Source organism: Dermacentor albipictus, chromosome 8 (assembly GCF_038994185.2).
Source record: "Dermacentor albipictus isolate Rhodes 1998 colony chromosome 8, USDA_Dalb.pri_finalv2, whole genome shotgun sequence".
Classification (NCBI taxonomy): domain Eukaryota; kingdom Metazoa; phylum Arthropoda; class Arachnida; order Ixodida; family Ixodidae; genus Dermacentor; species Dermacentor albipictus.
In genome coordinates this window covers 29,332,375-29,360,141 of record NC_091828.1, presented here as the reverse complement: position 1 = coordinate 29,360,141, position 27,767 = coordinate 29,332,375, and the positions used below count along the sequence as shown (strand labels likewise).

At 42.2% G+C, this 27,767-nt stretch overlaps 1 long non-coding RNA gene across 1 annotated transcript; it reads left to right on the top strand.

The window, feature by feature from the left end:
• Positions 1 to 311: 311 nt before the first annotated feature.
• Positions 312 to 24,350, top strand: LOC139048401 (uncharacterized). The gene is made up of 3 exons (XR_011507664.1): positions 312 to 388; positions 3,572 to 3,764; positions 23,293 to 24,350. It is a non-coding gene; the product is annotated as an uncharacterized lncRNA (long non-coding RNA).
• Positions 24,351 to 27,767: the final 3,417 nt, after the last annotated feature.

Below are 27,767 nucleotides of genomic sequence, written 5' to 3'. Positions count from 1 at the left end.
TAAATAAATAAATATAAAGAAATCTAGACTGAAATAAATAAATATAAAGAAATCTAGACGGACATATGTTAGAACTTTGTTTCGTTCCGTCCATATTTAAGCTCTTCTAGGTGGCGCCACAACAGCTCATCGAAATGCACCCGGCGCGAATTCGAATCCACGGCGAGATTTGAGCGCGGGAAGCTGCTGTGTGCCGGTATGCCGGGGTAGGCTAGACAGCTCAAAATTCTCTGTTTGTACTTACGAGGCAGCAGTATTTGACAGAAAATAATAATACTTTGATGTTCTTCTCACGCCTACAAGCGAGGGCAGCGTGATTAACAACACAGCGTAATGCGCAACGGTGAACGCCAACGAACTCCACCACCAACCTGGACGAAGCATTTTGGTAAGTTTATATTTTATTTCTTGTTTGCAAAGTTTGTCATAGGCAAACAATTTTTTTTTCTTTATTTCTAAAAGGATCGCATTTGACTTCGCTATCGTGAGTCTCGCGTCGTGAACAACGCCTTCTGCGATATCCAGAACGTATTCATGTGCTCAGTGCGCATGCATGATGTAAGACGATACTACTGATATGGAATAAGCACAACTGTGTAACCTCTATATCGTACACGGGGGAAAAGACGCGAAGATAATATGTCAGTTAAATAAAAACGACACGTCTCGTTTTTACTCGTCCTTTTGTTTAAGTTACTGTATATTTTGTTAATGTATCGTCATATGGTTTACCAGCCATGGCCGGACTTGGTGCTCTCGTTCTCGCGTGCAAATGTCCCGGTTTGCTGAGGGGGCACTGTGAGCAGCGCCAGACCTTACGCCAGACAGGGCGCGATTCCCCCGGTTATTGAGTCCCTGGCCAAAAACTTATTTCTGGTATAGGAAAAATTTTCACAGCTCTTCACTATACCCACCGTGGTTGCTTATAGTGGCTGTGGTGCTGGGCTGCTAAGCGCGAGGTCGTAAGATCGAATCCCGGCCACGGCGGCCGCATTTTGATGGGGGCGGAATGCGGAAACACCCGTGTACTTTGATTTAGGTGCACGTTAAAGAACCCGAGGTGGTCAAAATTATTTCGGAGTCCCCCCACTATGGCGTGCCTTATAATCAGATCGTGGTTTTAAAAGGTAAAACTCCATGATTTATTTTTTTTTTACATCCGCACTATGTGTCTTGATATGGTCTCCCTTGTTTAAGCGTGTTGGTACAAGCCTTTACCTTAGTTTTAGCTTTAAGATTTGATCATATTCTCTCGGTACGTAATGCATTTATATACAACAACCGCGGATAGAAGCTGCGACTGTTTGAGATCGTAGCGCCTTTCCTCTAAGTTGTAGTGATTAGATGTCATTGGAGATGTCTAAGGTTGGAAATGCTTTTTTTCATCCTTCACATTCTAGAATACAAATTTATACTAGGGTAATTAAAACTTGCAAAATGCAGTGTGAAACTTAATACTAAACTTTATTTATTCAAAGAAAATAAACAATATTTTCAATATCCCTCTATAATAGCATCATCATGCACTGTGGACACTGAACCGGTTCGAAGGCACAAATTGACTGAATGGATTCTTGTCTTGCTTTAGCATAACTCAGTTTGAGCATGAAAGAAAATGTACAGGTGACAGGAGGATGAGTGCTAAATTTCAACTGGTGTTATTCCATGACCCTACTGCACATTATATGCGCCACTCATAGCACACATGAGAAAAAGATTGAAACAACAACCTTACTAGAAGCATATGGCTGCAGTTCATTGAAAATGTGCCGACCAACTTAGAAAGTAAAGTTCCTTGTCTGATAAAGATAGGAGGGTGTACTCACGCACATCCTAATGTATTTGGCAATGGCATTAGCCTCAATAATCTTGCGCATCACTTGAGTGCGACTGCATCCTATGATGACACATTCTTTAAAAGAACTAGTTTGCATCCACAAGTCTTGCAATGCATGGCAAGGGACCTACTTCAATAACTTTTATGAATGTTGTAACTATGCTTGCCCAAGCAATCATTGATACCCCTTCCCGTCTGTCTAATGTAGATGCCTTGCACGACAAGGGAAACTTGTATACCACAGCTCAAGTGCAATCAGCATGCCCGTTCATGTCTTTTTTCCAACCAGTGTGTCAAAAGTTGTGTAAAATACCGGCAAACATGCAATGACCAGTACGTCACTTGACATTTATTCTGCGATACTCTGCTATCTCAACTGCAGGTTGCCAAGAATTAAAAATTACCAGAGGACACTACTCGAATGGTGTTGATGGACACCTTGATGAGTGTTGTTCATGGCAGCCACTGCAAATATTTCTCGTTCAGTGTGCACGAACATGTTTCATTAGCTAAATTTTTAAATTTACCTAATCAATGAGAAGCGAAAAAGTTTTGTATGGTGGTTACAAATGGCCGGTAACAGCATTTAAAACAGCCTAGGATTTGTGAAGACTTCTTTTAATGAGAAAAAGCCTGTGAAATAACTAAAAGGTGAAAATAAACTGTCCTGACCATGACAACGCTTCAGCACACCAAATATCGCATCAAGCTCTCCGCAAACTTTGCCAAATAGGGGCACTGGGAATGAGCAGCTGCAGTTTTTTCTCGACATGTCAGTAGTTTTTGGCGTGCAAGTACAGTTTCTACCAAACACGAAGTAGCGCAATCATGGTAACCGTTCACTTTGTGAACCTTTACAAGACTGTGCCCCAGGTTTGCACATTAGTAATATATGCAGTATGCTGATGGCAATGTTTCCGTCTGAGACCACTTACATTACTGATGCGGGGTGCATTGTCACATGAATTACTAAAGAAAAATTTGCGTGTTTTGTATTTTTTTTGTCGGAAAAAAGAAAGACCACACTTGACCTAGGTCGTTGTAACACTGTTATCGGTCATTTCTCGGCGTATTCCACAATCTTTGCATTGGCACCGTGTTGGATAAGTAAGAAAATAAACATTCGTTACAATTACATATTAACTGCTTGTTCACCACGAAAAAAAAAGAAACTTCAGTAGCACTAACATAAGTCTATCAAAATAGAGGGGGCGATGTTCACGGAAAGCACTCATTTATTTTTTTCTTGGCCACAGTTAGTTGTCACATCCAGTATGTAATTTAATGGTGGTTTTCGAGAAACATGTACAGGTTTCCTTCTTAGCTTCATGCTAAAGTAGGGTGGGTGAAAATTTTTCCTGTCATGAATTTTACTTGCCTTGCAGGCTTCCGCAGAACTGATCTGCCATAATCAAATAGTGCTCTGTAAAGTAAACTAAGCAACACCTTTTCTTCATATGCCTGTATTTCACTCATTGACCTTTACCAAGCTACTCATGTAAACATGTATTTACTGCTCCAAAACGGGCAATTCATGCTCCAGTGTGTCAAATTTGCTGCTCTCAGAGCTGCTCCAAAACTTCTTTGACTGCTTCCATCCCTGCATGAGTGGCCCATATAATGTTTAACGAAATTATGACTGGCATCCCAGAAACTTCAACATGTTAGCATCCGTCTGCCAAAGTGCCTGCATCTCAACATTTTGGTTAGAACTGATCACTTTATTTGCTGCAGGACTGAAGCTGCCTCGATATCTACAATACATTGGATACTACGTGCAGGATAATGAATGGCTACCTGAACGATGCTTGAAGCGGCAAGCTCTACAGTATCACTTATGCTCCTTTCCATGGGTTGGCAAGAGGAACCGTGGCACACAGCTCCACAGGCACCTGTGCTCTTCACTACCTTCGGAGAAGATGCATTGGTATGCTGTACATATATTTAAGTGTGGGTTCCAGCTGCATCTCTTGCACTGTCATTTGATGTGCAGGCAGAGGAGTTGCCTATTGGCGCAAGTGTTGGTTAAAGATACAAAAAGGAAGGTGCTTCTTTGAACACTGATGACCCTATCCTCCACTTATTTCTTTTCATTTTCTTGTTACCTTATTTTTGCTGGTTATATAAAGGTCGCAGGCAATTAAACCAAGAAAAGCATTGGTGTAATTAGCTGTCGTTAAAATTGAAATGTAGAAAATATTGAAAGAAAGTAATGAAAGCAGACAAAAAGACCTTGTCTCTGGTGGTGACTGAACCCAGAACCTTTGCAGTACACACGTGATGCGCTACCAATTGTGCTGACTTGGGTATTTATGTGTGGTATACGTGGCCCTGGGAGTGTTAGCCAGCGCCATTTAGAGCCGTGGTGGGCAGATGTGGAACATCCTTTTTTGCATGATGGTGTCGTGTAACACCTGAACTGAAGTGAGCAGGCATGTGGTTAATAAACCCATGCATGCTACCTTGAGGCATCAAGGCTATGAGGTTTCAGACCCCCGCAAGAATGAATGAGAAGGAAAATGGGTTTCATTTTTTTTAAATCACGTCCATATAAAGCCAACAGGCTTTTCTTTGATAAAGGTGATTATTCTGCCATTTCACAGGAATTATTCGCTCATTTATCTGTTTTTGATTATCTTTGTGAGAATTCTGATGTTGTACAAATGTAGTCTCTTTTTAAAACAAGTTACAGAACTGACGGAAAAGTATGTACCGAGTGTCCATTCAGTTAGGCTGAAAAACTAAGAAACCATGGGTGAAGCCTAGTATCCTGAGGTTAATAAGGAAAAGAAGAGTATATAACGCATTCAAAAGAACACAAAGCAGTTATCAGTTTAAGAAGCAGGTCAAAGTAACTAATGAATATAAAACTAAAGTTCACATCGGAAAGGGTCCGTATTCAATCGACTTAATGATAATATGAAAACAAATCCAAAGCTTTTTTGGAAATACGTAAGAGGATGCGGATCTGACTCAACGGGAGTAAATGAAATTGTTCACCATCATAAGGTCCTATCCGATGATACAGCTAAGGTAGCTTGCTTTAATGATTTTTTTATTCTGCATTGCTTGCCCAAAACAACCTTTGAAAAATTTCATGTGAGAGCTGAGCCATGATGCAACCTGTCGAATTCAGTGTTGGTGGTATCGAATCATTGTTACAAAGTATAGATGAAACTAATGCCCCCAGCCCAGATGGTATTTCTCCCCGCATATTGAAGTGCTGTACCTGGCCAATCGCATCTTACCTCTACCTAATGTACACTAGATCTCTTTCTACTGGAGTGCTGCCGGATGATTGGAAAATGGCACATGTAGTTACGGTTCATAAGGGTGGTCCAAAAAAATATGTAAACAATTATAGGCCTATCTCTTTAACATCCATATCCCGTAAAATATTAGAGCATATTTTGTACAAAGAAATAATGTTACATTTATTACAACATAGAATATTAATTGATAATCAACATGGTTTTCGCAAGGGACTGTCCTTTACAACACAGCTAATTGAATTCTATCACGACTCAGTGGCTCAGGTGGATGAGAACGGGCAAAGTCATTGTGTCTTAGATTTTCGAAAGGTGATTGTCATGGTTTCTCACTCATTGCTCCTTCAAAAACTTCATGAGGCAAATGTTAAGGAGTGTGTAACTGGATTGCCAATTACTTGTCGCAGCATCGGCAATGCATAATACTGAACGGTGCTACTTCTCCTTGTGTCGAGGTCACATCGAGAGTTCCTCAGGGGTCTTTTTTTAGGGCCGCTTTTGTTCTTAGTTTCTATAAACAATATTCCTGCCAGGATATCTTGGCGTTTACGCTGGTTTGCCGACGACTGTATAGTGTATAAAAAAGTAAAAAATAAACAGGACTTCATCGATGTGCAGGTTGATCTTACTAACATTCTCTTATGGTGTGAGAAGTGGAAAATCCAACTAAATAAAAAAAAATGTGTTCATCTGTTTTTCACGAAAAAAAGAAAATTATAGAAACGCGTTATTTTTTGAACACTGATATTATTGACCAGCAATATATGTATAAATATTTGGGTGTGATGTTTTCAAGTGATTGTTCTTGGAACGCACATGTGAGTAATGTAGTTGCAAATGCTGCCAGAGCGCTAAATTTTATTCAGCGAAATTTGAAATCTTCAACTTTTGCCCTAAAGAATAGTGCTTATATTTCATTCGTTCATCCGATCTTGGAGTATGCGTGTTGTGTTTGGGACCCTCATCAGAAAACCTTGATCGACCAAATCGAGAGAATACAAAACAGAGCGGGAAGGTTCGTTCGTGGGTGATACAAGCGGGAGGAGAGCTGCACTGCAATGAAAAGTGAGCTCGGATGGGAAGCGCTCTCGTCTCGCCCATGGAAACTGCGACTAAAATTGCTATTTAGCATATATAATAACAAAACCGGAAATAATAGAGACACCTATTTTAAACCACCGCACCATGTATCTAAGAGAACAGATCATGACTTTAAAATTCGAGAATACCAAACTAGAACGGACCTTTATGCTGTCATTTTTTGCCCAAACTGCAACAGAGTGGAATCGATTATCTTGTGACCAAGTGTGCTGTGCGAATGAAGATGTGTTTTTTTCGAAGTTGTAACCCCCCTGCTTGCACGCTCCCGGGCAGTGCGGGATAAATAATAAAGGCACTGAAGCCAAGAAAAGCATAGGGGTAACTAGCTGTGGTTGAAACTGAATAGTTGAATTCGCTCTGCAGCCATCTATCAAATTTCACTGCAATGCATTATCGTAACTCAATGGGCAGCCCATTTAAAAATTATAATTCAGAAGACTGCCAGAATTTCAACAAATGATCAGTTAGCAAGAATGAGAGTGCACGCCTTTCTAATATTCTGTGTATTTATGGCTCTTATTCGTAACTTTTCTGCTGTGTTATATCAGTGTTTTAATTCGAACCAAGACTGTGCTATAATGTAGCAAAGAGGTTACGGTCTAGTGGCATAAATGTGCATGTTAATGAGAGGGCAAATCATCTCGACATTGTTAACTGAGAGTTGTTTAAACTTGAGCAGCCTTCCGAAGTATACTTCTTTTGAAGTTGCTGCTCATTGAGTTACCCTGGTACACTGTGTTGTGTGAGCTACTGCAATGAGATGGTGCTTCGTACACGGTCATGTAAGATGCAGAACAATGCCTCGGGGAGAGTGGACCAGACTGTGTAAGCAGAGCCGGCATGTAGCCGTACGTGTTTTGCATATGCGACCTAGTAAACAGTCCCCAGTTAGCACTTATGTTTTGTCAATTATGTATGCTCGTCATCCGGCCACGACATGGAGGCAGCGGTGGGATACTCGACAACGCTGTGAGAAGTGCACCACGCAAGTAGAAGTCTACACATGCAGCGCAGTGCAGTGAATACGAAACTTTGCTACCCATGGCTTCGCCTACAGTTTCCACAGCCCAGCACGCAGCTTCGCTCAACTCGTTCATCATCGAACTGCCGGAAAAACTTGATTTTTGGCGACCCGAGGAGTGGAAACAGTGGTTCATGAGATGGGAGTGCTATAGAGCCATCTCCAGACTAAAGAAGCAATACAGCGAGACGCAGGTGAAGACACTCATTATGCCATGGGTCGTGAAGCAGAAGACGTCCTAGCCTTGCTCAGGCGCTGTGATGCTGAGAAACTCGACTACAACACAGTAATGCAAGTGTTCATAAAAAATTTACTGCCACGGATGAACGTGTTATACGAGTGTGCAAAGTTCAACAGCCGGAAGCAAGACGCGCATGAGACAGCCGATATGTTCATCACTCAACTCTTCAGAATAGCTGAAGCCTCTGAGTACAGTGCCCTGAAAGAGGAACTGATCTGTGATAGACTCGTGGTCGGTCCTACAGACGCACAGGTAAGTGAGAAGCTGCAACATAACGCCGAGCTTACTCTAGAAGCCGCTGTCAATGCTGCTCACAACATGGTGACAATCAAACAGCAGCAAAAGGACCTACGGCCACAGCTACAGTAACTTGAAGCTGTCGACACCATGCACAGCTTCTCAAAGAGCAAAGGAAAGTCAAATAATTATCGAAAAAACCAGTGTGACCAAAGTGCACAGACATGCAAGTGGTACGGTTCAACAGAACACCTATGGTTAACCATCACACACTATGTGCCCAGCGAATGGCAAAACATGCAGTGCCTGCAGTAAAAAGGAACACTGCTGCCGTATGCTTTTCTGCTTCCAAAAAGCAGAACAAAAAGCACATACCAAGCTGTTTTGGAAGAGGTTTACTTGGACAATTAACTGACCAACAGGATCCTGGGCCATGGAAAATAAATGTGATGGTCAATGGCTTGCCAGTGAAGTTCAAGGTAAACACTGGTGCAAATGTAACTGTAATGCCAACAAGCCTCTACAACGAACAAGTCATGGGCAACATGAAGCAAGCAAATGAACAGCTGCTCGGACCCAACTGGACCAAAATAGCAACGGTTAGACTTCACTGCGACCCTGTGCTGAAATGGCTGGTTGTGTCAAGAAGAAATTTATGTAATAGACTAGCTGCATGACGCACTTTTTGATGTCCCGCAATCAAGTCCTTCAATGTCCTCCAAGTCTCCTAAAAGTAGCAGAGTCAGCAGGCAAGGTCAGTGACTCAGCCAACATTTTATGCCGCTACCTCTACCTGGCTACAGACCGATTACAAAATATCGCTACTCCTTGATGCCAAGCAGTGTGCTATTATGTACTCGAGGCGAGTACCTCTGCCCATGTTGCCGAGTGTCCAATGTGAGTTGGAGAGAATGGAAAGTCTGGGTATCATCATAAAGGTCAAAGAGACCACAGAGTGGCGTGCACCTATGGTAGTTGCGAAAAATAAAGGAGGCAAGCTTCAAATCTGCAGTGACTTTGGAAGGTTGAAATAGAATGTTCTGTGAGAACGAGTCTTAGTGCCCACCGTCGATGATTGCCTGGCCAAACTCGCCGGAGCTGCCTGGTTTAGCAAAATTGACGCAAGGGAAGGTTATTGGTTACTGGTTACCTGTGTCCTAGAGGTACAACACTTTCCTGATGCCAATTGGCCATTTAAGTTCCTCCGATTGCCCTTCGGAATTTCCACAGCAACTGAATTTTTCTACAGGGAAATGCTAAGACCGCTAGAAGGCCTGCACGGCCAAGCCTGTCTGCAAGACTACATAATAGTGTTTTACCGCACGAAGGCAGAACATGATGCATGACTGCACAAAGTACTTCAGCGCCTGCAAGAAGCTGGCATCACCCTAAACACAGGAGAGTGTGTACTACACCAGCAGTAAAAAAATCGGGCCCCTTCGTTAACCCCCTTCTTCATTACATAATGCGGTTCTCGAATCTGGCAACATTGGTGCCTTCAGGTAGCATGTGTGGGTTTATTGACCAGTTGCCTTCCCCCAAAAAGATCGCATACTCGTGATGCCTGCGGCAGAAAGGATGCTCTACATCCCCCGCCAAGGTTTGTGAGTCGTGGCATTGGCTAACAATCCCAGGGTTAGTTCTAGTAGTAACATAAATATCCCAGAAAATGGATGGGAAGACGGTGCCATGGTAGCTCAATCGGTAGAACATCACACGCGTAATATGAAGATGTTGAATCGTTCCCGAACTGCGGGAAGTTGTTTCTTCATCCACTTTCAATTTCATTAATTTATAATTTTTTATTTCAATTAGTAAATACAAGTAATTTCCTCTGTGTTGTCCTTGGTATCTTTGTTTGTAGGTGTCTTATGATATGATTAATAAAAATCGGGCCCCTTGGTTAACCTGCTTTCTTCTCGTTCATAACATAACAAGGGTCTCGAATCCGGCAACATTGAAACCTTCAGTTGGCATGTGGGGCTTTACTGACCACTTGCCTTCACCCAAAAAGATCACGTAATTGTGACGCCTGCAGCAGAAAGGATGTTCCACATCCATCGCCATGGTTTGTGAGCAGTGGTGCTGGCTAACACTCCTAGGGTTAGTTGTAGTAGTAACACATAAATACCCCAGGAAGTGGATGAGAAGACGGCGCTGCTGTAGCTCAATTGGTAGAGCACCGCACGCAAAATGCGAAGGTTGTGGAATCGTTCCCCACCTGCGACAAGCTGTTTTTTCGTCCACTTTCAATTCCATTAATTTATAATTTATTTCATTGAGTAAGTATAAGTGATTACCCCTGTGTTGTCCTTGGTGTCTTCGTTGGCTTCTTATGATATGATTACTAAACATCGGGCCCCTTGGTTAACCCCCTTTCTTCTCATTCGCCAGCAGTCTGTGGAATTCCTTGTACACATTGTATTGGCAAACGGTATCACTGCTGACCCTGAAAAGGTCAATGTGCTGTCAGGTAGCAGAACCAACAGACGAAGGATGTAGAAGTGTGTTCCTTCTTGGGATGGCCCGCCACCTGGTCTGTTTTTTCCAAGGCTCTCACAGCTCACAAAACCATTACATGATCTGCTTCACAGTGATGCTTAATCCATCAAAAGCCATTGACGACGATACCGGTGCTCACCCAGTACAACCGTTAGTCTTCTCACTGTGTCTGCATATGCATCATCCTACAGTCTTGGGGCAGTCTTACAAGAGACAGAAGATCGTAGGCTTGTAGTTGACTGTGCCTCAAGGTCCCTCTCTGACATAGAGACATAATATGCTTGTATAGAGAAAGAAGCACTGGCAGTTACATGGGCCTGCAAGCATTTCCGCTGCTACCTGGTAAGTCTGCAGTTTCATGTAGAAAGAGACCATAAGCCGCTAGTGCTTCTGCTGTCATCAAACTGCCTGGGTGAACCGAGTCCACATCTGCAGTGGGTCCGAATGAGACTGCTGGATTACCCCATTTCCCACATATTTGGCAAGGAAATATGCCTTGCTGACGTGCTCTCAAGGAAACTGCAGAAAGAAACAGGCAGTAGCAGCCCAGGGACCATCAGCGAGGCCATCATAGAACACTAAATTCTTACAATGGAACTGCCGTCTGCCTCCCAAGACTTGCTAGAGAGGATAAAGGCCATGCAAATGAATGATCCCGTTTTAGCAAGGGTCAGGGGCTACTGTACGTCATGGCCCAAACAAGTTGCTGCCGCCAGAAGTGCAGAGGTACGCAGAAGTTATCCATGAACTGACACTGGTGGATGAAATTTTACTCAAAGGCAGTTACGTTATCATCCCACTGAATATGCAAAGTGATGTGCTTTAGCGCTTGCATACTGGTCGTCAGGTTCTTGGAAGATGTAAGGCTTGAGCCACTCAATCAGTCTGGTGGCCAGATATTAACCAACACATCCAGAGTTATGTGTCAAAACGTCCTGTCTGTCAATAGCACTGTAAACCAGACACAGCCTGTGATACACACTCCACTTTCAGAACACCCATGGGAAGTGATTGGAATTGATCTCTTTGAGAATGGAGAGATTACCTCGTAGTGGTGGACTATTACTCGCGCTTCTTTGAACACATGAAGTTGAGGCATACTACCACACAGAACATAACTCAAGCACTGAGCCAGATCTTCGCTCACTTTGAGACACCAGCTATTATATGACAGGACAACGGTCCTTAGTTCGCTTTGGCACAATTCAGCATGTTCGTCAAGCAATGGGAATTATGCGATGTAACCAGTAGCACCTACTTACACCAGAGCAACGGTGCTGCAGAAAGAACTGTACAGATGGCTAAGCAGTTGCTCAAGAAGTCATCCAACATTCAAAAGGCTCTGCTTGCTCATCATGACCTCCAGGCAAAGAAGGGCTCACACTTGCTGAACTCATAGGAAAATGCCTCAGAACCGATGTGCCAGTGGCACCAAGAATGCTGAAGCCACTGGGGAACACTAGGACATTCAAGAAAAGAAATGAAGCATATACGGTCAAGCAGTGCAAGTAATACGAGTGGCAACACAGGACTTTGGAAAAATGGCAACACAGGACTTTATTCCCTATTCAACCACAGACTGACCCTATTCAACCACAGACTGCCCCTATTCAACCACAGACTGCCGTCCATATCCTGTCCGGTGCTGCAACAGGGACAGTAGTTGGGCCAGCTCACACTTAACGTTCATATGCGGTGAGCACAGCTAGTGGTCTCACTCGATGCACAAGTAAGCATTTGCAGCCATCGCAACCTGGAGCATTCACAAGAAGTGGACGTAAGAGTTCGAAGAGCACGTGAGAAGTAAGAGCTCCAAGTCTGCTCAACTTATGGCTGGGGCCACTCTAAAGCAAGGGAGATGTGTGCGCCACCGCAACAAGATGGCGCTACATACACCATCATGCGAGATGTGGAACGATGCCTCTGGGAGAGCGGCCCAGGCCATGCGAGCAAAGCCAGCATGTAGCCTTGCATGCGTTGCATATGTAACCTATTATACAGTTGTCACTTAAAAAAAAGTGTTGTATGCTCGTCACTTGATCACGACACATAGCTTCCGACAATAGCGGAAGGTGCATTGTCCAAAATTTCTAGATATGCTTGTGCCACTTCATCCTTCAATACATATGAGAACAGAAATCTTTTAAAATAAAAATCGATGCGACATAAAATGAACAAAAATCCGTATAAGCCAGTTTGTTGTGTAGAGTAGTGGATGTCAAATAAGGAAAAAAAAAAGGCAGACTGTAAATGGAAGGGATTGACAAGGCGAGGTTTTGAGTTGTGGTAGAAGGGGAGAGGAAAGGGGCTACTCATGTTGGGTTCTTTCAGGAGTTGAGATAAAAACCAGAAACACAAAAGAATTTACATGCAGTGGTAGGCATGCCAATCCAGTGTGCCATGTTTTCTAAGAAAGCAGGACCTATTCATATAATCTCTGGAAGTTCATAAAAGAGGGGGAGGGATGAAGGATTGCAAAGAAGGGAACAGGGTCAAACAAATTGAGGTGAAGCAACCTGTGTAAACCGAAAGCAAAAAAACATTCATACACATACTTGTGAGAAATAGAAAAAAAATAAGAAAATGAATAATTACACAGTCACTCCCACTCTTTGATATTAAGAGCTTATGATATCAGTTGTGCATTCGTGTTTCTACTCCCAAAAATATATTTCAAGTGAGGGATGACAAGTGCATGTGTTACAATGCTCACCTACATTGGTCTTCCTTTGTTTTTATATTCTGCAAATGTTCTCTTACCCTTTCATCAGTGCAGCATCCAATTTTGCTTGTGTAGAGCTCACCAGAAGTAAGGTTATTTGATAAACCATTCAAGTGGCACAATTCATGAACGGTGTTGCATGCCTTTTGTTAAAAACAGCTGTATTTTTACACTCAAGCATGGGAACAAAGCTTAGATGGCTTCTTTGGAACCAGCGACACAAATGGTGCCCCATATTTGTCATCAAACTTCTTCAGTCAGTGCAACTGCTGTGCTCTGAGGCAGTGCCTCTGGCTGCTTCAAACTGCGCGCTTTTGTCTGTTGCTGCTTTCAACTCCTGAAGTTCTTGCAGTAGGGATTCTGAGATTCTGATGATGAGTGAGGGAGGCCAGCTGCTATGAACCTGCCAACTTGAGCACAAAAGCTATTGCGCATTGTGTGAACACACATTTTTAGAGCCTATTCAAGGCGCATGGGGGCAATAGTTGGTTTAACATGGGTGTAGGCTGGTTCATACAGTAGCTAACCACTCTTTGCTCTTGGTTGGTAACTTCGGGAAACATGCTTTAGGGTGACCATCAAATGTTTATCTAAGATATGCAGTGCATTGTCAATAGTTTAATGAAGTTGAGTCTGACGAAGTCTTGTCCGGTTAGGAAGAGTTAAGGGAAAAAACAGAACCGACACTGACCAAGGTGAAAAATTATCTAAAGCACGTGGGAGCTTTGCTAACAATGCTTTCGCCATGCGTGTCTCATGTGTAAAGGTTAGTGCTTTTCCATGCTCGTTAAAAAGATTTCAAATGTAATCTACTGTATTCTCATGTGTCATATTGGAGTTAGGTTGTAAAAGAATTAAGATATCGATGTATCTAAAAACACTTAGAACCATGGCCTTGTCAAATGTGTAGTGATGTAATGTCACAAAGCACAGGAGCATTGTGATCATCACACCTCAATACCCCTACTGCAAAAGCTTAAATTCCAAATGCAAAGATATTTCACTTTTGCTAAATTGGTAATAAATGAGTAGTAAATACTACTGTAGTGATCTTGGCAAAGCTGCGGGGCTGGTAACTGTCTAATTTTCTTCTTGGTATTCTTTTAATAGTGTATTAGCAGATGACGCATGAACCTGGTGGTTAGTGGCTATGACGAGAGTCCACATCACCCGCCGTGGTTGCTCAGTGGCTATGGTGTTAGGCTGCTGAGCACAAGGTCGCGGGATCGAATCCCGGCCACGGCGGCCGCATTACGATGGGGGTGAAATGCGAAAACACCCGTGTACTTAATTTAGGTGCACGTTAAAGAACCCCTGGTGGTCGAAATTTCCAGAGTCCTCCACTACGGCGTGCCTCATAATCAGAAAGTGGTTTTGGCACGTAAAACCCCATAATTTTTTTTTTGAGAGTCCACATGGCCTCCAGGTTTTTTATCACACTGCAGGCAGCTGCAGGTGGTCTCTTATCTCGTAGGCCGCACTAAGGAGCCCTGCAATCTGAGTCATGCTTCACTGCCAGTTACTGGTAATTGTGGCATTCATTTCAGTCTCGCTATCAAGAATGCTAGACGGCTGTTTTGTATTTACACTGTTTGAATCATTTTTTACGCAGCCCTAACTTTTGTTGTAGTTGGGCTTTAAGGGCTTTAAAACAGCAAAAGCCAGCAGTGCACACACTTAAAAGCAGCTGAAGCAGCTGGAAGTACTGCCTCATGAGCACCAAGTGACGCACTCACTGCAGAAGGTTGCCTGCAAGCATGGGCTCTGAGTTGTGCTGTTTGATGTTGCGCTGCTAAGCCTGAGGGTGAATGATCAAATTGTAGGTGTGTCAGCTGCATTTTGATAGGTGTTAAATGCATGTGTGCTGTGCATTCATTGTATGCACAGTAGAGTTACCAAGGGGGTAAAAATTAATCCAGATTCCGTCGTACTTCATGCCTCATAATCATATTGTGGTTTTGGCACATAAAACTACAGAATTTGGTTCAATTTATTAGTTGGTGCTCTTTGATTTTCCAGTTCTCTAATTTTCTTGCTTAGAAAAGCTCTGTTCTTGCTACAAATGATCAATTTATTATTATGAAAGGCTAACCTTCAATCTAACTTAACTCATTATTTTCCTTTAGTGTCCCTTTACCGTGCATTAAAAGCATGGAACACTAATACTTTTGCATTAATTTTTATTTGACTCGTGCTCAACAGCTAGATGGCATAGAAGCTGAACTACTACTGTGGGCTTCAAGTTGATAGGTTGCCATATAAAAGCTTGTCTTCTTTTAGAGATAAAAACACCTGAGCCTAGTTTTCTGTCTTTAGATCGACTACTGAGAAAGGCAAACATCGCTTGCATGATAGATAAGTGATTAGTTAATTGTGCTCAGTTTTTGCCCCCACCCCAAAAAAGGAAAGTGAACATAATTGTATATTTTAGTTGCAGAACTTGAAACTAGGAAGCGAAATGCACTTAACCATTTCCCTACTGAGGATGAGCAAGGCTTGTCATTTAAATTTGTGCCTGTACACCTAAGGCTGCACTGGGTCTATCAGAAGTAAAACCATAAAGTTCTGCTTTGCTGTTCATAGGGTTGGCTCCACTACGTACTTCTTTTTAATGCATGATGATACCACAGGGCAGTATGTTTCTATACTGGCAGCCAACTTTTCAAAATGATGTCATCATCTTGTAGAAGCTCTGATTGAGAACTCCCGGAGTCAACCTCACAAAACAAAAAATGCAAATCCCTAGCTACTCACGTCATGGCTTAGAAATAAAAATTAAATTCAAGGGTTTTGTATCCCATAACTACAATTTGATCTTAAGACATGCTGTAGTGTGGGACTTCAGATTAATTTTGACCATCTGGGGTTCCTTAACATGTACCCAATGCACGGTACACAGGTATTTTTGCACTTCGCCCCCATTAAAATGTGGCAGCGCTGTGGCTGGGATTCAAGCCCTTGGGCTTAGTAGCGCCGCACCATAGCCACTATGCCCCCACAGCGGGTATGCTATGGCTGGTCACTTGCCAGTTCTCTGTGTGCATTCTGCTAACTGCTAAAAGTCAAAAGCCAACAAGGAGACACTTTGTGTGCTAAAAACATCCCTCAGGTGATCGGAAGAGATGCTCTTGAAGGGAAATCAAGACATGGTGTAAATACTGCTGCATGGCACTGTGCAATATTCATTGCTTTGGTCTTCAGAACAGTCAAAGCCAAGTTACACGGGCATTCATCAGTTATAGTATTGCTGTTTTGGAGCAAAGAACACATCTTTTCAGCTAAACTATTTCCTTCGCTTCTAGTAACCCACCTGAACCAGCAGAAGTGTGCTATATGCGACAAAGATAAAATATATAAAAGATACAAAGAACTTTTATGTCCCTGTTATATAGCTCACATTGTATTACCAGCATCGTTTGGGCTAATAACATTACAGTGGACAACATATATTATGGCAGAGCTTCTGCTTAGGCTACTAAGTCAGACATACTAGTAGACATATAGCACGCAGAAATGGGCACAAAGAAACACATTGAAAGTGCTCGCACCAAGTACCACCCGATTTTATTCTTGGAGGGAGTGCAATTATAGCCACATTCACTCTTTTTGGGATAGTGATGAGTCTGACTGGTCCAGTGATTTCATTTTACCAACTCAGTGCCATGTACAAGCGGCAATGTTTTCATCAGCTTGGTGTGAGTGATGTCAATTTCTGAACAAAATGATATCTGAGGGTGCAGTGAGCAGAAATTGGGCAGAAGTTGGTTTCCATGGGTTTTAAAAATGACCGTGCAAAGTGAGGTGGCTGCAGTGACAAAGGTTGCCTGTCCAGTGCAAGAATCCCATATCATATCAAAATGTCATGTATTTGTTCATCTGAAGTAAAGAATAGAAGCTGGAAAGCTAAAAACTCATGTTTGAAGCTTCAACTTAATACTAATGATTGGTAGCAATATTTGGGCCCCTAGCGACCTGTTTAGAAAAAAACACTTTTTTTGCTTACTACTCTGCGGTTTACTTATCGTGCCGCACCTGCAATAACATATAAGAAGCCAACAAACACTTGCACCAAGAACAACATAGGGGAGCTTACTTCAGGTTAAATGAAATAACGAAACAATAAATTAATAGAAATGAAAGTGGATGAAAAGACAACTTGCCGCAGGTGAGGAACGATTCCACAACCTTCGCCTGTCGCGTGCGATTCTCTACCAATAGAGCTACCGTGGCGCCGTTTCCCGTCCACTTTCTTGGGTATTTATGTTTCCTTGTAGAACCCTGCGAGTGTTATCCAGCGCCACGACTCACAGACCATAGCGGTGGACGTGAAACACTTTCTGCCGCAGGCGTCACGAGAACGTGATCTTTTTTGGGTGAAGGCAACCGGTCAAGAAACCCACACATACTACTTGATGGCATCAATGTTGCCGGATTTGAGACCCTCGTTATGTAATAAATGAGGAGAAAGGGGGTTAACTGGGGGCCCAATCTTTATTAGTCATATCATAAGAAGCCAACAAACACTGACACCAAGGACAACATATGGGGAATTACTTGAGCTTAATAAATGAAATAACGAAAGGCTAAATTAATGGAAATGAAAGTGGATGAAAAAACAACTTGCCGCAACTTATGGGATCGTTCCCTACCTGCGGCAAGTTGTTTTTTCATCCACTTTCATTTCGATTGATTTATCGCATCGTTATTTCATTTATTAAGCTCAAGTAATTTCCCCTATGTTGTCCTTGGTGTCAGTGTTTGTTGGCTTAAGATATGACTAAACAAAATTGGGCCCCGCAATTAACCCCCTTTCTTCTCATTTATTTCTTCTCTATTGGTAGAGAATCGCACGCGAAATGCAAAGGTTGTGGGATCGTTCCCCACGTTCGGCAAGTTGTTTTTTTATCCACTTTCATTTCCATTAATTAATCATTTTGTTATTTTATTTATTAAGCTCAAGTAATTTCTCCTATGTTGTCCTTGGTGTTAGTGCTTGTTGCCTTTTTATGATATGACTAATAAAAATCGGGGCCCTCGGTTAACCCCCTATCTTCCTGGAAGAACATGTTTCATGGAGGATAAAAAAAAGTACGCTTGACTTTCTTCCAAAATATGTGCTTCATGTAGACTGTTTCTGCATCCTTGTCTGTTTGCAACCTAAAAACATGAAAGGCAGCTAATAAAAGACAGCAGAAAGTTGTAAACAAACTGCGAATATTGCAGTAAGGAAACTCTTCACAAAGAATAGCTCATAAAAATAGTTTGGAAATTTTGCTGGTTTTCTGAAAATAAAATTGGCATGGAAAAGGTTAATCTTGTATGGGGCACTAAGAAAAGTAGCGAAACAAATTACCGTATTTATTCGAATCTAGGCCGATAGTTATTTTTTTTTCAAATAATCATATTCCTAACTCTAGGGTCGGGTTAGATTCAAGGATTTAAAGAGAAAAAAAAACACTTCAGTTTTTCATTGAAACTGCTAAATATGGTACACAGCTAGCGCCATCTAGAAAAGTCAGTATCGCAGCCGCTACTAGCCATGCCAGTAGCCAGCCGTACACAAGCGAGGTTGCCATTTTGACCTGTGTTGTGTCGGCCGTATCAGTGTGCGGCGTGATGTTATTGCTATGGCACCAAGCAGGTGACACTACAGTGCCGCTTTCAAGCGAAAAGTTGTGATAGCTGCAGAGGCATCGTCAAACCTTCAAGCCGAGCGGGACTTTGGCGTCGACGAGAAAAACGTCCGTCATTGGAGGGGACGACAGCAGCTCTTTGTGTGCGCCGGTACGAGGATGGCTTTTAGCGGACCAAAGAAGGGCCATTACCACGAAGTGGAGACAGTTTTGGCCAACTTTGTCTGGACGCAGAGGCAGCTGCCCTTCCAGTGACAACAGAAGTGCTCCATGCGAAAGCTAGGGAGCTTTCGAGGGAGCGAGGCCTAATGCCAAAGGATTTCAAAGCTAGCCGGAGCTAGCTTCAAAAATTCATGAAGCGCTTTGGCTTCAGCCTCCGACGTCGCACTTCAATCACCCAGAAGCTGCCAAGCGATTTTGAAGAAAAGCTGATAGCTTTCCAGTGCTACGTGCTGCGAAAGAGAGAAGTGGCAGGCCACAACCTTCGGCAAATCGGCAACGCCCACCAGGCGGCTGTGTATTTTGATATGCCAGTGGCATACACAGTGAATGAAAAGGGTGCCAAGGAGGTGAAGGTGTGCTCTGCGGGCTACGTCAAGCAGTGCGCAACTGTGATGCTGTGCTGCACAGCTCATGGACATAAACTCCCTCCTTATATGATATTTAAAAGGAAGACCATGCCTGCTCAAGAAACTTTCCCAAGAGATGTCATTGTGCAGGTAAATAAGAATGGATGACGGGTGCGATTGGGGAAGAGTGGGTTAAGATTGTGTGGCGATGGCGTCCAGGAGCCCTTTTGACAAAGAACTCGCTCCTTTTGTCGACTCCTACCGTGGGCACTTGACCGACAATGTGAAGGCTGCACTCGCACAAGCGAACACGGACCTCGCTGTCATACGGGGCAGCATGATGGGCCAGTTGCAGCCACTTGATGTCTGCATCAACAAACGTTTCAAGGATCGTCTGCTGAAATATTACACGGACTGGTGGACTGACGAAGACCACATGCTAATGGAAACGGCCGCATCAAACGTGCATCGCTATCGCAGCTGGTGGGCTGGGTAGCTCAGCCTGGAACGACATCCCAGGCACATTGATCGTGCACGCCTTTAAAAAGTGCAGCATATCTAATGCACTGACGGTACCGAAGATAGTGCACTGTTCGAAGGTGACAGGGACAAGGGACACAGCGAAAAGTCTAGCAGTGACGACAACGTTCAATGAGCTCTGCACATTCAGATTCAATAAATGCTGTTTGCATTTTGTGAATGCTGTCCTCGCTTTTTTTGTTCAGCCTACATTCGAGGTAGTATATTTTTTTGTTGGCTTCGAACTTTAGGGGGTCGGCTAGAATTGGGGTCGGCCTAGATTCGAGTAAATATCGTAGTCACCTAACGCAATGTGTGTAATGAATCTAGGGTAAATGCTCTACAAGAAATTACATGTTTTTGATGAGAAAGAGAGAGTAAAACATCTTTATTAATTATATTTGAATGGCAAGAGCAGTGTGGGAGGACTGCTCTCGCCATTCAAATATTATTAATAAAGATGTTTTACTCTCTCTCTCTCTCGTCAAAAACATGTACTTTTTTATAAAGCATTTACCCTCGATTCATTACACATTGCGTTAGGTGACTACCGTATTTACTCGAATCTGACAAGAGATGGTGATTATTTTTTGACACATGTCGATCTTTGTTTGCTAATGTGGAAAACCTCAATCACGTCCTTCTCAGCTCTGTCAGGGCTCTTTGCAACTAACCTTATGTGCTGGCTGGAAGATAGGGAAACACCCATGGCTCATATGTGCAGCCAGATGGCTACTGTAGTTATTCTTCATGCAAGTTCTGGGTTCACCAACTCCCTCATTGAAACACTGATAATGGTTATGGTTAGTAATACTCGTTTCCATCCAAGAGCAAAATCAGCTTGTAGTTGGTGCTGGTCCGGTTGATAGGTCTCTCTCCTTGTTTTTTCATGCTATCATACTTCTAAGAATAAATAATCTTGCATACTATTGCTGAAAGCTGGGAGAGTTGGTTATTGGCATTAGGAAACAGTTACTTGACTATAAGATGAAGCACATGAAATGCACAAGATGAGCATTGCACATGAACTTGTTTTAGTATATGAGTGCGATTATATGCATGCATGAAAGGCTCACATTTGCAGCAAGAGTTGACTATACGCGACATATAAGATACATCACTCATTCTATTTTGCGTGTACCATACATCTTTTTCAAGTAATCAATTTTTCTATTCGAGATTTCAATAGAAGGTGTGCTGTTGCATTTATTGGTTTGTCTGGAAAGGCCCTTATATATCAGTGTACACTTTTAGCCTTATATCTTCCGAGTATTTTGTGCTGTTGTATTTTGCCATGTATTGACATCTTTTACAATGTCCTGCAAGTTTTTCAGACCTTGCTAACCTGCGCAGAATGCTCAACCTGTCTTTGGGGCACCTTTGAGTGCATTTAATGCCTTCAGCGGAAAGTGTTACGTAGGATAAACCAGTATTTGTGTTAATGGCAGGCTGCAGGAGCATCGTGCACAGATGTAGATGGTAACAGTATGTGGATATCTCGCAAAACATTGCAAAAGATGCCAAACTGTGCCAAAATTTGACTGTACACATGCACTTTGCAAATATAAGGCAGGGAAGTGCAGATTTGCATACTAGGCCTTTTCCATCCAAGAAACCAATAACTGCATTAACAAACCTTCTACAGGGGTCTTGAATAAAGAAGTTGGTTACTTGAACAATATGATGTATGACATGGGTGCATCATGAATCACAGTTTATATGTCGCGTATTGTGAAATTTCCTGCAAATGTGTCGTTTTTATTTATGTAGTCATTGTTTAGTGAGGTCATTTCATTTCCCGCGCCCATTCTCTGCACATCATGTTGGTATTTTGTTTTGTCTTAGAACTGTAATTATGCTTCATAAAACCTTACATTGCTAAAATTTGACTTTGGGGCAGTTTGGTCTTTTCATCCACGTTCTTGTTTTTGTCATTTCCCTTACCATGTAAGCATTTTTCTGGAACACTTGCAGTATTTCGTCATGCCCCTGCGTTTAGAAGCCAGATGTCTGTCTCTGAGTAGCCCAAACCACTTGAAGCATGCAAATCTGATGCATCCTCAATGGAACTCCATAGTGAACGTATTGCTAAAATATTGTTCAGGGGATGAAGCACTTCTGTAACTGCCGAGTTTTGCAGCAATAAAGAAGCAGAATGCTTGCATCTGTGTAATCTGTATTTAACTTTCTTTGTATCATCTTTTATCTGACTGTCTGTCAGCATGGTAACATTGCATATTGTCTTCTTTCTTAGCATTCATAGGTTCCAAATTGCTCCTATGTTTTTGTCCTCACATTTTCTGCAATATCCTTCACCAGAAGGACAACTACCAGTTCACCTAATTTACCACTTTTACAGGCAACCAATTACCCATAATAGTAGTGTAATGCCCATTGCTTAAAAGCTCCTAAACAATTTTGCACATCTGAAAGTTTCTTGAATTCATGCACGCAGGTGCTGTTTGTAATATGGCTGAATGCTCAAGTGATTGGTTTTTCAGGCCAATGTGAAAGAAAAACCCCAGTACCTGTGTCGCTTTATGATGTTGACCTGTATTTATTACGTTGGTAAACTATGTGCACTCTGAAGATATGCGCATTACTGCTGGTGTTTTGTATAATCTGTGTATAATAAGACAACACATTGTATTATCAAGAACACATTCATTTTATTAGTTTTTTAATGTGTTGTCATTTACTTTCATTGTTAGTACTGCTAGGCATCCTAATACCTAATTAAAGAGCTTCTGCAGATATAGAGTTGATTCAAAATTTCAGAAACTTTTAATCATGCAGCTATAGGTTCTTTTAATGATAAGCTCTTTCTTCAATACAAAATAGTGGTTCCTAAATTGGTTATTCGTACCTACAAACCACCCTAGCTGGATGAAAATACTTTTCAGAAACTGCTCGAAGGTCTATTATATTTAATCAAGTCAGATAAGAAGGTGCTCTTTGCAGATACATAACATTAATGGTCCATCTCAATTAATGAAACATTCTGGAAAGCCTTGTGGTCATTCATAGAAACACTTGTTTGTAGCTTTGTCAGTGCCGTAATGTTTCAGCCTTAGTCTACAAGATAACGATGCTCACACGATGTGAAATTTTCACAAAGTATTCTGTGTGTGCGTTCTGCAACATAAAAGGAAGAGGTCTGAACACTGGCCAAAATAGTTTAAAATAGTTATTTGCATTTTGGCTCCCCCTGGGAGTCTTGTTCACAAGGCTCCCGTGATGGAGCCAAAACGTAAATAACTATTTTAAGCCATATTGGTCGGTGTCTGGACCTCTTCCTTTTAGTATGCATCATCCCGACCAGACGGGCTTTTGTCATACTCTCGACTTCATCCAATCTGCAACTGTACAATGCGTTCGTGTTGTCCACTTCTCTGCTCTTGTGTCTGCACACCTCACCTTTTTTTTTGCATAATGAATCCTTAGCAACTAGATCAGCTTTCTGTCCTAAGGTACAATGGGCTGTAATTTTTCCTAAAATCTGAGGTGGCCAAGATACACTTGGCGTGATAGCATTGAATGGCCCAGCACTGTTGAATAATTCGTGATGCTGTGTTTAAATATTCATGTGGTGTCAGTTTGCAATACAATAGTACATAATCTATTTACGTTTGGTTTTTCAGGATGCTCCCTATCATGCACTGCCATCTCAACAGTACCATGGCTTTTTGTGTGGATTCCTTCCATTTTGAATGCCACCACTGCTTGCACAGCATCACAGCCTGCCTGCCTTGATCTTGCGGAAGAAGAAAATACAAAATGCCTATTTTTTTAAATGCGTGCATGGCTCCACGCAAGACACCACCTGGCGTCGGGGTGTTAGGGCTTTTTGCAGAGAAAATGTTTGTAATAATGCCTTGTGTGTGCCCTAGTGGCTAAATGTTGGCCTCTTTGCCTGTGTAAAAATTTCACACTTATGGATACTGTTAAGGGTTCCTGTATTATTGTTATTACTTACAGTTTCCTGTTCAGGATTCCTGTATTGGAAATTTTTGTTTCATTATAAAACTAAAAATTATAGTTGAATTGCTGCTTTGTGTGATATGCAATATTCAGCCGAAGGTGGTCAGCAGAGTTCGAACAAGCGTTATATCAGGTGGACAAATTTTTTTGAGCAGGGGACTTCTTCGTTCGGGTAACAACTGTTTTCCTTGGCATTATTTATATAGTTCACTTTTCTCCACTTCATGGATATCCAGCAAAATGACTGAGTGCATAGGGAGGGTGAGGCAAGTTTAAATGCTCAACATGGGGATTTAGTTAGGATAGCAAGGTGTGTAGAAGTAGGGGAGTTTGGGAGGTTGCTGACACCGATTTCTATGAGTGATCTTGTTGTTTGTGTCAATGTCGGTTATATAATGCGAGGCGTCTTCTGAGGCAAGAAACTTTGAAAAAGCTCCTTATAGCTGTGGAAATTCAGTACGTGCCCCCTGGGGCTACCATTGGTGTGTCACTGTGGCCATTGGTTATCACTTGGGGCCACTGGGTAGATGCAGCTCTTCAACGAACTTTTTTGACACAAACTTGTGTATGTACGCTGGGTGTGTGCCACTGCATGTGTGCCACTCTTTAATGGACCTCTTTGATGCTGACTTAGGTCATGGGGCATCACAACAAGAACCTACGTAGTGGCATCTGTGTATGCATGTAAGTGAGCTGAAATTGTTTGCTTGGATTTTCTTTCCCTGACGACTAGTCCCCTAGTTGAATTTACTTCAGCCTGAGATATCACCTGTTTGACTACTGTTATCACATTATGCCCCATTTTGCTGTGAACTTGTCATGTTCTCTAGCTGGCAAGCTTGAATTTCAGGTACTGCACAGTGCTAAGGAAATTGATTCAGAGTGGGTGGTACAACCTCGGCTTTTCTTTGCAGCTGCGTGTTACATGAGAGAATAAGTTGTATGTAGATGTCTGTTAGAAATAGCATAGGTATTCAAAAGTACTTTCATTATGTTCTAGGTCATTGGTGCTGTCTGGCCTCCTTTGCATCATTTTTTGTAGCATGCTTGTTTACGTGCAAAAACAAATGTGGCCTGTTCTAATGCCTGCAAGGACTGCCCAATAGCTCATGATGTTTTGAGCCACTCAATTTCAGTCTTGGCTGCACTTGTGGATTTTCAACATCACTGAAGCTTGCAATATGCTTGAATTTCCTGCCAAACTGGTTTGCTTGTTTGTATCCAATTTATTAAATTATTTCACTTTCATTATGCTAATAGTCATTGATTGTAATATTATGCTGGCACATTTGATTCTGGAACTGTATTAAATTTCCAGACATTTTATTGCTTGGTCATAATTTTTGCACCTCGTTAGACACAATCTACTAAACACACAAAAAACTCCCTTCAACCTCGTAAAATTCCCAAAAGGTGCATAATAAACTCCCGACCTACCTGTAAAAGCTCTAATAAAGAGCTAAAATGCACTCCCAAAACATCTGTTTAAAACTCCCTTAATAAAACAGCTCCCTAAAGCTGTAAAAATTAACTCCCAAACATTCTCTTATATATTCCCATAAAAAGCAAAAATTCAACTCTCAAAATTAACCATAATTGCTCCCTTAAGCAAAGCTCCCAAAATATGGGAACAGTTGCTCCCATGTTTACACCTAAGCACTCCTACAAAGAGGCAAAATAATTTCCCAAAGGTCTCCTTCAACACTCCCTTAAGAAGCCAAACGTTTCCGAAAATGTACGTAAGGACTCCCATCGTTTCTCCTATAAATTCCCATAAGCAGCAAAATAAAATACCCATGTCAACTTGTAAAAGCTCCCAAAGCTCCTCATAAAAAGTTCCATAGTGCTGGTGTCCAAAAGAGGAATGAAAAACTCCCAACGTTCCCCATAAAGACTCCTGCAACCGCTCAGGGGTTGGTGTTTAAAGGAGAATTCAAAAACTCCCATAATTCCCCATAAAACCACCAAACACAAGGAGGTGAAAAAAAACTCCGTTCGAAGGGAGGATCTTGTCCTCCCTTAAGGGCTTGAGTTATGCAACGAGGCCAAAACTCCCTAAAAGGGTCAAACCTGTTTACAGTGCACCTCTCCCGTACACATTGGTTGAAAACAGGCGGCTTCGGCAAATCTAGTAGACTCGTTTTGGTCAAGGCCTACACGCTAATGTCGTTGTCATTAAGCTACGATTGACTTGCCACCCATTTTTAGTGCTTCCCACCACCCTGTATGTTTATGTAAGAGATTTTACTGTCTCCATACTTATCCTTCGTGCGAGCTTTCATAAATGCTTGGGAGGTTAATCTTGCTTCTTACTAATTTGTAGCTACACCCAACACCTAATCTTCATTGCCCATTGCCCGGCGAGGCAGATGCATCTGTAGGCAAGATACATGCATTATCGCGTTATATCTATGGAGTTTAAGCAAAGTGCAAAATTTAGCTGCGATTGCGTCATGCATTGCGCAGCTATGGCGAAATCTGTGCACGCGATAAACAAGCGACTGTCTAATGACTTCTTTTCTCTGCACAACGATAGCTAAATAAGGGACCTGGGCACCGTGGTGTCCGATATATAAGTGATAATTGCAAACAACGTTTTGGCTACATACGGTTCTAGCAAATGGCCCCCTAAACAAAGCTGATTAGCTTTCACATCAATATCCGTGGGACAGGACAAAATCGTTATTTAAGCTATATTAACAAAATCTCCAAACAAGTATTGGGAGAGCGAACCCTGCAGCGCAAATTAAAATTCCAAGTTAATCGGAAAAACATCGTCCCACCGTTCCTGTGCATCTGACTTGAAAGAACAAAAAGGTCCTAAGCAAGGAATACAAGCTCGCTGCAAGTCTGAAACAACAAGCTGCTTCCCGCCAGCAGATTACAATTGCGCGAAAAGTCATTCCATTCCAACCAACACGTGTGATGCACTACCTGTTATATAGTTATCGAGCCATGGAAGATGTTGTCTGCATTGAGTATTACCTAAATAATAGGGGTGTGCGAATATTGAAATTTTCGAATACGAATCGAATACGAATAAGGCGAGAAACTGTCTTCGAATATCGAATCGAATATCGAATATATGTGTAGTATTAAAAATTTGCAAAACGAGGTAACAATAGCTTTATTACCCTTTCGAAAATAATATTGCATTTTACGAGGCTGCTTCAGGTTAAAGAGGCACTCATTATAGGGAATGCACTCAGCTAATGTCAGGTAATGCTCTGTCAGGTAAACGCTTGTTACAGATTATCGCGAAGGAAAAATTGACTGCTCAACATGTTCAGAAAGTAAGGGCTCTCTATGCACTGTGACAACATTTGTCCAGGTAACATTTTCTAAGTGCATATTTTATTGTGCATACTTACAAAGCCCGAAAGTACATGATATATTGTTATGAAAGAGCCCTGAAATAAAGCTTGGTAAAAAAAATCGAAACTGATCATGTATCACGGGCCTGATGCAGATAGACTGGAACAGAGCGTACACATTCATAGTAAGGTTCGTTACAGCACTTAAGATCACAGTGCTGTAACGCTGTGTCGTCGCTCTGTACCTTTTTTTGTCCGTGTTTTGTGTTGCGCTGTAACGAACCTTACTATGAATCCCAAAAAACTGGCCCAACTTGCCATCTTGATGCAGAGCATACAGATAATGAGCGGATCATGTGAAGCTCTCAGTGAATAAACAAGTTTTTAGGAGAATGTGGAGCAAGCACATAATTCGTTAATTGCTAAATTATTCACAGTCTGTCCGAATATTCGCCGTTTCGACCATTATTCGGCCGTCCTCGAATATTCGGGAATTTACGAATATGCATTTCTCGAATCGAATACGCTTCGAATAAGGAAAATATTCGATTCGTATTCGAAATTTCGAATATTCGCACACCCCTACTAAATAATGGTCAGCACCCTATAGCTATAGAACACTCGAAGAAAGCAGCGATTTACCATCACTAGGCATCTTATTAAGGCGAAAGCCTTTAATGGTTCACACTCGTGGCGTCGATCCATCCGACCGTCCCTGCCCTGGAACGTTGCCAGCTGTGGCCTCTCCCCTCACACTGTCTCAGCAATCACGTGATGACACAGTGGCGCATAGCAACAATTGCGCCGCCACAGCTGTGGCC